This window comes from Meleagris gallopavo, chromosome 1 (genome assembly GCF_905368555.1).
Source record: "Meleagris gallopavo chromosome 1, MGAL_WU_HG_1.1, whole genome shotgun sequence".
Classification (NCBI taxonomy): Eukaryota; Metazoa; Chordata; class Aves; order Galliformes; family Phasianidae; genus Meleagris; species Meleagris gallopavo.
In genome coordinates this window covers 187768013-187780620 of record NC_139404.1, presented here as the reverse complement: position 1 = coordinate 187780620, position 12608 = coordinate 187768013, and the positions used below count along the sequence as shown (strand labels likewise).

At 40.5% G+C, this 12608-nt stretch overlaps 1 protein-coding gene across 12 annotated transcripts in view; it reads left to right on the top strand.

The window, feature by feature from the left end:
- The window catches only part of DLG2 (discs large MAGUK scaffold protein 2), a 1005161-nt gene that overhangs the window by 133925 nt on the left and 858628 nt on the right, over positions 1-12608 (top strand). The window lies entirely within an intron of this gene.

Below are 12608 nucleotides of genomic sequence, written 5' to 3'. Positions count from 1 at the left end.
AAAAACAAAAAACAAAACCAAAAACAAGGATGAACACCCTAACGGTTCTGTGTGAATGATTTCAGCAGTCCAGCCTCTGTTTGACAGATCATATCTTCCTGCTTTTTGGTCAGTTCAGACTTTATACAGTATCATAGAATCACAGAATCATCTGAGTTGGAAGAGACCTTTAAAGGTCATCTGGTCCAACTCCTCTGCAATGAACAGGGACACCCAGAGCTCGATTAGGGTGCCCAGAGTCCCATCCAGCCTGAATTTGAGCGTCTCCAAGGATGGGGATCCGTCACTTCAACCAAGGATATTTATAACCCTGCTAGTGTTCAGCCCATTGTTGCAGCTGCATAAAATTTCTTTGCTGAAAGGAAAAATCAAACTTATAAAGGTTTTCCAGGTTCTCCAAGTTCTCTAGCCCTTTTCACAAGTGTAGAGGAGATTACATGAATTTCTAAAATACTGCCATGTCACTGCATTTTTATTTTTTGCTTGTAGCTCAGCACTTTCAGGTAGTCATCTGCCTTAAAACTTTCTGAAAGAGACAACAGCTGTACAAAGTAAAAAAGATTAAATCAGGAGCAACACATGTAGTGGATCTGAAATCCCTTTTCTTGGAAAAGGCTTTTGAAACTCTGTGGAAATAGCAACGGCCACCATAAATTATTATTGTTTTGATGAGATACTAAAATAAGTTTGCTCACTGTGTTTTGGAATTCCTTAATTCCAAGGAGAAGGCCTGAAAGGATCTGCTGAGTGCTTTCAGGTCATCCCTTACATCAGACTGGTGTCTTCTCACACGTTTTGTGGTGTTGTGGTACTTTGTAGAAAAGCAGAGGTAATAAAACAGCTTTGTCTCTTCCTAAGGAGTAGGAAGACTTGTGAAAGACATATGCCTCCACTTAGGTAATCAGTATTTTTTTTTTTTTTTTTAAAAGATATCCTGTGTTTTTTTGACAATAAATGCTCCCAGGGCACCCAGTTGTGTCTTTGCTAGGTCAGCAGGAAACTTGTAACTAGCTTGTTCAGTATGAAGGATGCTGAGTATGCTGTTGCTTGAAACAGCCAATTTTCTGCTGTTAAATTCATACTTCTTAATGCTGTTTCTTTACTCAGTATCTCTTTATTCCTTAGTTGGCTTCCTTGTTTTTGATCCCACTTAGGTAATGTGCCTGACACAGACACACATATCTGTGCTCACACTGAACATTTCTGTCACTTCTGAGAATTAGAATTCATATATTGCTCTTCAGTCTCAGTTTATGGTGACCCTTGGACCAAAAACTCCTTGTACTGATGCTCTGTTCTGTGACAGCCATCACAGGGAGGGGAGGGCTGATCTGACACCCTTGCTCAATGCTGAGCAGAAAGGAGGGCTGAAGATTTCTGTTCAAACTGTAGTGAACTTGGAAAAACAAGAGACTTCAAGCCCAGCCAAACAGTGGTGAAGGCCTGCATTGTCTTTATGAATTGTGACCAGACTGCTGGTCACAAACATATGAAGGAAAGTTCTTAGTTCACCACATCCAGGAAAACAGGCGGTGTGATGTTGTCAAACTTTGAAATGACATCAGTGATTGCAGCTATTTGTCTGAATAGTAGAAAATGTGTCTTTGCCAGTAGTTTTGAAGAGTACAAGACTAGAATTGAATGTGGCTCTTTGGAGCACCTCTTGTGAACACTGTTTTATTCAGTGTTACACAAGCAGCTATCAGGAAGATGGTTTGCCTAACTTCAGCTTTGGTTACGAATTAGTGAAATGCAAAGCTGGCCTCGTGCTAATAACACAATAGGTTACAAAGAACGGTATGTATATACAAAGAATAGCAGAGTTGTGTGCTCTTGGCACTAACAACTATCCGTGTTTCTCCAAGGCTTCAGAATACAACCAGAGCTGGAATTGGACACCCTACTAATGAGAACTGGGGTTGCAGAGGTGCAGTTCTTGCTATTATGTCTGTGCTCCTTTAAAAGGGCCTCATACTGCTTCCCTGCACGATCCCTACTATTTTCTTCTCTCAAAAAAAGATCTTTTTGTTCCTTACAATTTAACTAGAATATAAAGATGATCGAGGATATTTCAAGCAAACTTTCATCAACACTGAAAATATTTTCAAACAAGCTTTTCATCCAGCATTCCTCTAACCCATATATACACCTACACCTGAGTCAGTCAACTTGATGGAACACACAACCCAAAAAGGAAGAGAAAGACACATCTAGGCGGCCTAGACACATTTCAAATGCATGAATCTGCAAACAGCTTTAGTGTGCAGTGTTGCAGAGTCAAATATGGTTCTTCTGGGACTGAATTTGTTTTGTCATTTAGGCACCCTGTCTACTAGTGTTATCTGGACCATGGTGTCAGTGTGCTGTGACAAGAGCACTGTTTCTCAATTAGAGAAAAATTAGCTTTCGCTGGCAACTCTGGAGTTTCTTATCCCTGTAAGATCTCAAGGGAGACGTGCATGAACAACATGGATGATATATGGTGGTATATATCACAGGAGTGTTAAACGGACTCAGAAACTTTCCTCTTGTCACTCTTGGCACTGCCTGCTATGTGAGATATTTGCTCCTCGTCTCCTGATGCAGTTGCCAGTGTTGTTTATTTAGTGCAGTTACAACTGCCCTTACACATCTACACTGCTACAGTCACAAGCTCACAGAAGCTAAAAACCCTGAGTGGTCTATAACTTTGTAATAACCTTTCTCAGTGGCTAGCATTAATAACTCTTGGAGTCCTCATATGAAAGCACAGGCTTATGCCATCTCTTCAGTAGACAGTGACAGATCCTTATCCAGTATTTAACTCGTGACCGTGGTCACAAAACAGGCACCTCCATGGAGACCCAGCATTCTGCAAAGCATCTCGGGAATATTTGTTTTCCCTTTCACTTTACATTCTCTTCAGTTTATCATCGCTTGTGGAGCACGATGACGTATTCCGCAGTTTAATGACCTGAGTCATTGCACTTAACTTACTTTTTAAGTCCTTTTCCATTTTTATATATCTACGTGCAAAGCATTTTGGAGTGCTCTGTAGGAGACGTGCTGAATGAAGAGAAGTGGCACTGTGTTTTGCCGAAGGTTTTGTTTAGCTGCAGTATGTATTTTTGCATGTCAGCATGAGTATATATGATTGTGCAGCTCAGCAGAGCCATGACTTGGCAAGGCAGCCTGCCAGCATAAAGACAGTCACTGCTTACTTCCCCTCCCTATGGCTCTGGCCAAAACAAATACTCTTTATACTAAGGTTTAGAATGCTTCCAGCAAAACTGTCAAGAAGGAAAAGTCATTACAGTATTCTTTAGGGTTTTGATTTTGTGGTTATTTCTTCCTCCTTGTCTTTAATACTGGCTTTATATCCTTGCATTAGTGTAAAATACCTTTAGTCTTCCTAAGTATCACTGTGACATATCAGTCCTGTACTCAAAATGGGGCTGGTTTTATTAAGGCTATTAAGTAGACTGACTTAAATTTCTGGCAAGAAAAAAAAAAACACATAAAGATTTTCAGTTAATCTCAAGTGAAATGTGAGTAGTTTTCTCTGTAATTTCTCTGGATGTGTGTATATGTACAAAGAAACTGTGTGGGCCAGTATTGGAGAGAGGAGACTGGTTTCTATTCTTGCATCTGCTGTGGACCTGCAGTGCATTATGAGATAAATCAGAACTCAGTCACATTATCTGAGTGACTGTCCGTTTAAATGCATTTCCTACAAGGTTATCATGCAGTGCCCAGCCTTATTGAGCATTCCTCTTTTTTTGAGGTTGTTCTAACTGTATTATACATACATATGTATATGTATATACATGCACATATGCACGTAGGTTGCTTCAAATAGAATGCCTCCTATTAATTTACACAGAAACTTCAACAGATACAAAAAGCATGACAGCACTATTTGATAGAGCAAATTCTCAGCTACAAAAAATGTGTTGTTTAACAGTCACCACCCCTACCTGTTCTTTTTTGCCAGCAATGAACAAGAGCCTGCATGCCATGCTTGTAAAAATCAGCACCAGAGGAGGTGACCTAGTGTTCCCAGTGTTCCCAGTGTTGTCATTGCTGAAATGCACCACCTCATTGTGCTCACATCCACTGTTTGGTCTCCATAAACCTTCAGCAAGCATCGATGAATGTCAGTGGGTGTCATTTTTCTGCAAGGAGGAATTCAGTCACACACCTTTGCTTCATACACACTTCCATGTCAGATGCTATTTTGTCAGACTGCCCCTCTGCTGCCATCTGTCACAGGGCAACAAAATGTAATGGAATATTGGTGGGAAGGTTCAGCCTCTACTGCCATCCCACCAACATCCACCTCTGACACTGTGGGCCAACATAAAACAATAGGAGGTATTACTTTCAGAGTCATCCTTGTATATTAGTCTCACTTTAACATAATATGCATACTTTTTATGAGGAGGAATAGTATGATCTAATTTAAAAACCCTCCTCAAACCAAAAAGAGAGAAACTGCCTGTCATAGCAAAAATACTGTGTTGAAGCTTGTCCTGAGAAGTGTGTGGTAACATATACACACTTTTGCTTCTCCTGAGAACTCAGAGGGGGACAGTCCTCTGAAAGCAATTGCCATGGCTCTCTTGGCTGAAGGAAAGGCTATCAGAGTTAGCACTAAATGAAGAGTTTCCCCCAAAGTCTAAGGCTATCCACAAGAGTCCTAACATTGCTTCTTCTCCATCTACAAACTTAAATTCATAAATACCCCATTATGTCTAATCTGAGGTCACCCCATGCTAGCTGTATGGAACAATGATTGCCAATCAGTTCATGCAGTATAACACAGAATCACAGAATTGTAGTGATTGGAAGGGATCTCTGGAGATGAGTTTGCCCAATCTCAGTGCTAAAGCAGGCTCCCAAGAGTAGACTACACAGAAAAGTGTCCAGACCAATTTTTGTATATCTGCAGAGGAGACTCTACAACCTCTCTGGGCAACCTGTTGTGGTCATACACAAAGTAAATTTCTTCTTTATGTTCACATGGAACTTCCTGTGTTCCAATTTGTTTCCATTGCCCCTTGTTTGTCACTGAAAAGAGCCTGGGCCCATCCATTTGACTCCCATCTTTTCAACATTTGTAAACGTTGATAAAATCCCCCCTCGTCTTCTCTTCTCTAGGCTGAAGAGTACCAAGTCTCTACCGGAGATGCTTCAGGTCCCTAATAATCTTTGTTGCCCTCTACTGGGCAACTCTCTACAGCAGTTCCCTGTCTTGACATGAGGAGCCCAGTACTGAACAAAGTACTTCAGATTTGGTCTCACCAAGTCAGGGTAGAGGAAGAGGATCACCTCCCTCAACCTGCTGGCCATGCTTTTTTTAATGCATCCCAGAATACCATTGGCCTTCTTGGTCACAAAAGCACATTGCTGGCTCATGGTCATCTGCTGTCCACCAGGACAACCAGGTCTTTTTCCACAGGGCTCCTTTTGAGCAGGTCAGCCCCTAGCCGGTACTGATGTTTATTCTTCCCCACATGCAAGATTCTACACTTGCTCTTGCTGAACCTCTTCCCATTCCTCCCTGCCCAACTCTCCAGTATGACCAGTTCTTCTTGAATGGCAGCACAGCCTTCAGGTGCGTCCGCTGCTCCTCCCAGTTGTGTATCATCAGCAAACTTGCTAAGGGTGCATTCTACCCTGTCATCCAGGTTATTGGTAAAGATGTTGATTAAGACTCACTACCAATCCCTAGGGAATACCGTTAACTACAGGCCTCCAACAACTATGCCACTGATCACAAAATCTCTGAGCTCTGCCAGGCAGCCAGTTCTCAATCCACTTCAGTGTCTGTTCTTCTATCCCATACCTTAGCTTACCCACAAAGATATTATGGGAGACAGTATCAAAAGCCTTACTGAAATCAAGATAGACAACACCCACTGCTCTCTCCTCATCTACCCATCTGGTCATGACACCACAGAAGGCTACTAGTCTGGTCAAGAACAATTTCCCCTTGGAGAATCCATGTTGTCTACTCTTGATAACATCTTTTTCTTCCACTTTGTATTAATTAATGGAGTCTCTCTCATTATGGTTGTTACAGGGAACCAGCTAGAAATGCAACATAAGCAGTTAATTAATTGCAATTTAATTGAAATGGGTCCATTTGAGGGGGTACAGAGTTGGGAAAGTAAATGGGCAATTGGAGGCTCTGCTACACTGCACTGCTAACTGGAGCAACCAAAGTAATTGTGGGTTTTTTTTTTTTTTTTTTTTTGTTGTTGTTGTTTAAAAAAAAAGCTGCACTCATGCAATACAAAATGACACAAGAGAATAAATGTATCAAGTTGTTATGGCAACTGAATTATGTAGGTTGGAATTTATGTATCCAGAACTTTACTTCTATGTAAATAAAATAAACATTATCCTTGCTAATTAAAATCATGCAAATATTATTTAATTTAAAATCATTTGTCATGTTTCCTCTTACAATTAATGACTTACTTTACGTTTTCTGCTTGCAAGATTTTGCATTTACTTCCAGCTGTGGTCTGCTTGAATTTTCAGTGCAAGGTTGTGATTTTGCTAATACGTGTTTTAATGCAGAGGGACTCTACTGGAGCAAATTAATAAGATTTATGCAGATGGGCACAACTGGAATCAAACCATGCACGTTAACATGTTATTCCTATTGCAGCTGACCTTACTGCTCAGGGGGCTTTTGGCAGGTGTCATCACTTCACACTTGAAGGGACATCCTTGCAGCAATAGCTCTATCCTTCCCCCCAGCTTGACAATGTGCACATGGAGCTCACACCAGAGCCCATTTTCTCCTTATAACATACCCTCTTCAGCTGTACATTTAGCTTCCAAGATGTTGCATGATAGCCAATTCTAAATGAGTATTCATTAATTATGTTCAGCCTTTTAATTTTTCTAGTCCTTTTCTTCAAGCCTTCAAGGGAATTCAGTAATAGCTTCTCTTTTATTTGAAAGAAATAGATCCCAAATTACTCTTCATGTTTCATATTCTTTATGCCCAGCAAAGCACAGAGCATTGGCTTAGATATAAGGCGTGGGAAGAGTGAGACTCAGCATCTGACTGAATCCCATTGAGCTGAAGAAGATGCATTTAAAGTTTTCATCTCCATTCCTTCTCACTGTTGGAGGATTCTGAATTTGCCCTACAGCATTTTGTAACACTGCTGCAGTGAATGCTTTGGAAAACAGTCTATTGGAATAAGAACTCAGCCATACATAAAGTAATTGTCTCCATTCCTTATGTGGATTGGTGACTGACATAGTGCTACCATAAGGGAAGGTCATTGCCTGAAAGTGGTAAAAGATTTGTCCAGTCTCATGCTTTAAGTATCATTCTGAGTGCAACTGGGTAATTACGTGATGTGGATGATTGGGGAGGTGAGGTTTGAGGTTAGGTTTAGTGTTAACACAGTGAAATTAATTAGAGTATTTATAGATTGAGTGACATCTTTTGGAGCATTGGGCAAATCTGTACTGAGGATAAGTAAATTTAAAGCTCACTATTAACGTTTGGACATTCAGAGAAACTGAGAGCACAGCTACCTGCAGGAGAATGGGGCAGCATGGAGTGGAGCTGCTGGAGTGAGTCCAGAGGAGGGCCACAACGATAATCAGAGGGATGGAACACCCCTTCTATGAAGAAAGATTGAGGGAGCTGGGCTTCTTCAGATTGGAAAAGGATCCAGGGAAACCTCATTAAAACATTCCAGTATCTAAAGGGAGTGTATAAACAGGAGGGAGAGCAACTTTTCACATCATTAGATAGTGACAGGGCAAGGGAGAATGGTTTTAAACTGAGAGAGTGGAGATGCTGATTAGATGTCAGAGAGAAGTTCTTTACTCAGAGAATGGTGAGACCCTGGCACTGCTACCCGGAGAAGCTGTGGGTGCCCCATCCCAAGGCCAGGCTGGATGGGGCTCTGGGCAGCCTGAGCTGGTGGGGGGCAATAAGCCCATGGAACTGGATGGTATTTAAGGTCTATTACAACCCAAACCACTCTATTTTTCTATGATTCTGTGATTTTATGATTGCATGAAGTCAAGGCTGACCTTTTTGAAAAGACATCAGTTGCCCCATTCCTGAGCTCTGACTCCCTTTAAGTCTGTCATAAAATCTACTGAAAGGTTGAATTCAATCTAGTTAAAGTGGAATTGTAAAACTACTAGAATGAAATCGATATTATTGTGAGATTTATGCTTGCTTCTGAATTTAGTAACTTTTTAATTAAAAATGTCAAACACTTATGCAATTCATATGGTACAATTGGTGCCCACATGCATGCTTTTCTTTTTTTTCCATTCACATTTACTGGTCATACTGGGAGGATGGTACAGAAGGGACTGCAGGGAAATTCCTACAGAAGCTGTCCCATGAGACCCAATAGCAATCTGCAATGTCACCCTGAGCTGGGATAGCTGTAAGGTCTGAGCTGTGGCAATGTGGTCTGGAGCAAACCTCAACATCTTCAAACCAAAAGAACCAGAAGCCTTACCACGGAATCAGATATTTGCAAAAGCACAAAAGCCAGGCTTTTGCAAAGGTCTTCAGAAATGCTTGATTAGGCACCATCTTTTCTAAAGGGTTTTGTGGGCAAGAAGAGAGTTCTGCTATATTCTTTCTGGACTGAAATTTAGGCCTAGCAAGTGAAACTGCCTGGCTTCAGCAGGATTACATTCCTGATTTTAGTTTCTAGCATAGCCTGCTCTGGGATTGTCTGAGTTTTCAGTCATCTGTGATACAAGTAAAAGTTAATCCCTGCCAAAAGATTGCCAAATGACACTACTTCTTATAATAAGGACTATAAGAGGCATAGAAATAGAACTAGCAGGTACAGAAGAAAGCTAGCAAATCTTCTGGCATCTATGGACTTTTCTTCCTTATAGCATTGCAGGAAAAGCTCTTCAGGTCCACAGTAAGGCTTTGTTTCCACAAACTGTTCAAGCAGGGTTTTTTGAGGACTGCCAGCAGCAAGAATCAAAAGCGGGCAGCTCACAATACATTTAGGAGTGCAGTCAGCTCTGCCTAGGTACAGCAAAAAGGTGCAGTCTTTGGTGAATGGTCACAGAAGGTGTTCCTCCTGTTATTGGCACACTGCAAAGGATGAATTTGACCTGCATTCTGTTTCAGTTCACACACGACTTGAGTAGAGCACAAGTTGGCTGCAAGCTGGCATGGAGGCAGGCTCTGTTCTTTGCTGCTGTCAGTGTCCTGCTGTGCAGCTCAGTTCAGCTCAGGTTGCTTCCTACTCCAGTAAGCTGCTAAACGAATTAGTTTACATCGGTGTCCCGTAAAATCAATAACTCCAGCATATGTTATGGTGCATTTTAATTTCCCTCTGCAGCTTTTGAGATGTTCTAATGATTTGTTTTAAAAAGCTTACTTTCATAAAAGTTAATTAAATAAAAGCGGTATCTCTCAGCACTCCATATTTCTGTGAGCATTCGATTATCAAGATGATAGATTTCTTGACAGATATTGGCATCCACAAGTTAACAGATCCCTGTTTTTTATGCTGTCTCTTAATATAAATCATTTGAAGCAAGCTGGAATTTATTATTATGAGCTCTCATGGAGCTGTAGCAGAACTACCAATTCTTGATACCAAGTGCCAAAATCAGTCTCAAACCAGCTTCTGATGTGAATTTCTCTCTCTAAACACACACAGAAGAGCATTCGCTGAACTGGCGGCTGTAGGAGAAACTGTGTTGAGTCCCTGAACTCTAAGGCAGCTGCAGTTATTATCATAGTACCATAGAATGGCTTTGGTTGAAAGGGAACTCAAGGATCACCAAGCTCCAAACCCCCTGCCACAGGCAAGGCCACCAACCTCCACATCTAATACTAGACCAGGCTGCCCAGGGCCCCATCCAACCTGGCCTTGAACACCTCCAGAGAAGGGGCATCCGCAACCTCTCTGGACAAATATATTTAAATACATGTAAATGTATCTCTGGGCCCCATATATTTGGGCTTGTGGGCTGCAGCTCCCACCAATGCTTTAGTCACTTTGCAAAGCTGATCAGCCTTTCTAGCCACAGCTTGGTACATGTGTACTAGGGAAAAAAAAAACACAAAAAACACAACAACATATAGGCATGCATATAAACAAATTCAAAGCTATCACAGCAACATCCAAGAGCATGGAACAACGGAATGTTGTTTGCACGTGTGTTTCTTATTTTTTTATTAATCAAACAAAGCATTTCCAAAACTGCACCTTGTTTATAGGCACAAACATGTGGTTACTACTGTGGAAGGTTACATATTGATATATCAAGTATTAATGCTGGAGCCATACTCCTCCACTCTTTCAGACCTTGTCTGCTATAGAAAGACCTCCAGTAGGAAGCCTTGGAAGCCTCATATACCATAAGTGCCTGCGAGGACAGAAGCTCCTTCTGACTGGTTACTGGCTCAGACATGTATTAGAATAGGCTGCCTGCTGAAAGTGGAACCAGTGAGAAGTCTTTCATAATCCATAACTGTACTTTGGCAAAAATAATAATAATAATAATAATAAATAAAAAAATCAGCAAGGTTTTGTTGTCTGTTGAATATTGTACAAGTCTTGATAAGCTACAGGAAAAATGTCATATAAACACAGAGAAGTTTAACTGAGCACTGTTAAAATTAGATAGAATTTAAAAGGTAGCTAATGTGATTACTATTTTATTAATAAACATTTAAATAATGCTGTAAGTTTGCACAATGAGAAAGACATTGCCCTGAAGAGATTTCAGTCTAAATAGTCCATGTTAATTACAATCTAAATAGATTAGCATTAATTATAAACAAAATTGGAAGATTGCTTTTGGTGTGATCTGCAATTCTCACCATTACCAGCCATGTGAGCTAACTTACCAGATCAAGTTTTAATCTGCTTTTGCGACATTTACTTGTAAAACCTCCTTTTCTGACAGACTTGGAGAGAATAATAGTTTCTTTTGTGATATTTTCCAAATACCAGCCTTCCAGATAAATGTTTCTGATAAAAAATATAGACTTCTGCCAGTAGTTTTAAGTCAAGCTTGAAATCATCATTTCCAGAACCTCCTCCAAGAAGGTATGAGCATGGGGCGTTTGCTGCACTGCGTTTGCACTGTGTCACCCCAGGGCAGCCAGTTCTGCTTCTCTTGGTGATCTCCATGGTTCAGCAATAATGAGGTGTTGCTAAAATTCTTGTTCTGCATGAGCAGGCAACTTTTGGACATACTGTGTTCAAATCTGTTTAGAGAGCATATGCTTGTTAGTTAACCCTAAAGGGAGGAGCAGATGTATGTCAAGAATAAAGGACTCAAATCCAAGAGCACTGGTTTTTAATAACACTTTTACAAGACACAGCAAACATCCTTTTTGACTCTTGCGTTATACAGTCTTGTTTATATCAAAGCACAAACCAAAATGGGTATTGGTTTTCGTACAGATTGTTATGGATTGTGTACTTTGTTCAAATTTGTGAACCATGTATTATTTTGCTAATGTGTATTGAACCTTAAAACACTGGAACAAAGAGAGATGTTCCAGATTTATTACTCTTACTGGAGCTATTTGAACCTTCCTAATGTCCTTGGTTTTCTGTTCTTCAGAATTAATCCACGATTCCAAGGAAAACAATTGAAACATTTCATAGCACTTTATGACATTGTTTAACGTTCTCTCAAAATACTGCTTTCAGCTAATGATGATGAATTTGAGGAGGAAAAAGTAATATATAAACAAACTGAAGTTGTTCCTTATCCAGTTTTGCAGCTGCACCCATTTGGTAAATATTATTATACAGTCTATAGTTTCTGCTGGAAACTGTCAAGAAGCTGAGAAGTCGCAGAACCTTAGCTCCTTCAAGGATCAGAGTCTGATGATTAGAAGAAATAGATAACACATTGATTTGCATAACTTACACTGTTATCAGTTAGGTCAGATATTCAAAGAAGACAGAGAATGAAAAATTGTTATGCCTCCTTCTTTTCCCCTTGTAAAACCAATTTTCCCATTCTGAAGGAAACATGCAAGTAGTTGGTGTTTTTTTTGTAGGCTCTGAGGCAAGCTGTGATATTCAGAGCTGCTGGGTCTTTGCTCTCTTGTATAACTTTGGCCAGGTCGCCGAGCTCTCCCTTCCAGATTGTAAATCTAAAATACACAACACTTCTGTGAGAAGGAACAAAGAGTACATGCGTCCCCATGACTGCAGACATGTTAGAGAGGCTAAAAATTGAGAGAAGACATGTGTGGAGTGCTGCGCACTCAGCCCCATGTAGCTGCTGGGTCTGATCCAATACAACATTTAAACGCATTCTCGACCAGAGCACAAACCTAATGCCATTGGTTGCACTGAAGTTAAAAGCACGTGTCTAAGTAGGTTGCTGGGCTGGGTCCAGCATTCAGTCTTTTGCTGGATGGAGCCCTAAATAAAAAATGTAGTATCAGAGGAGAAAGCATTTGTACTTGTGGATGTGATTTGGCTGTTTCTGTGGCACAGGCTTGTTATTTTCAAAATTGTTCTGGCAATGGTTAGTCTATTTAAAAGGCTAACAATTTCTTGCCTGTTGTGTTAAAATTGACTGCATTCCTGGTGAACAGGCTAAAAAAAGGTGGACTTAAATCACAG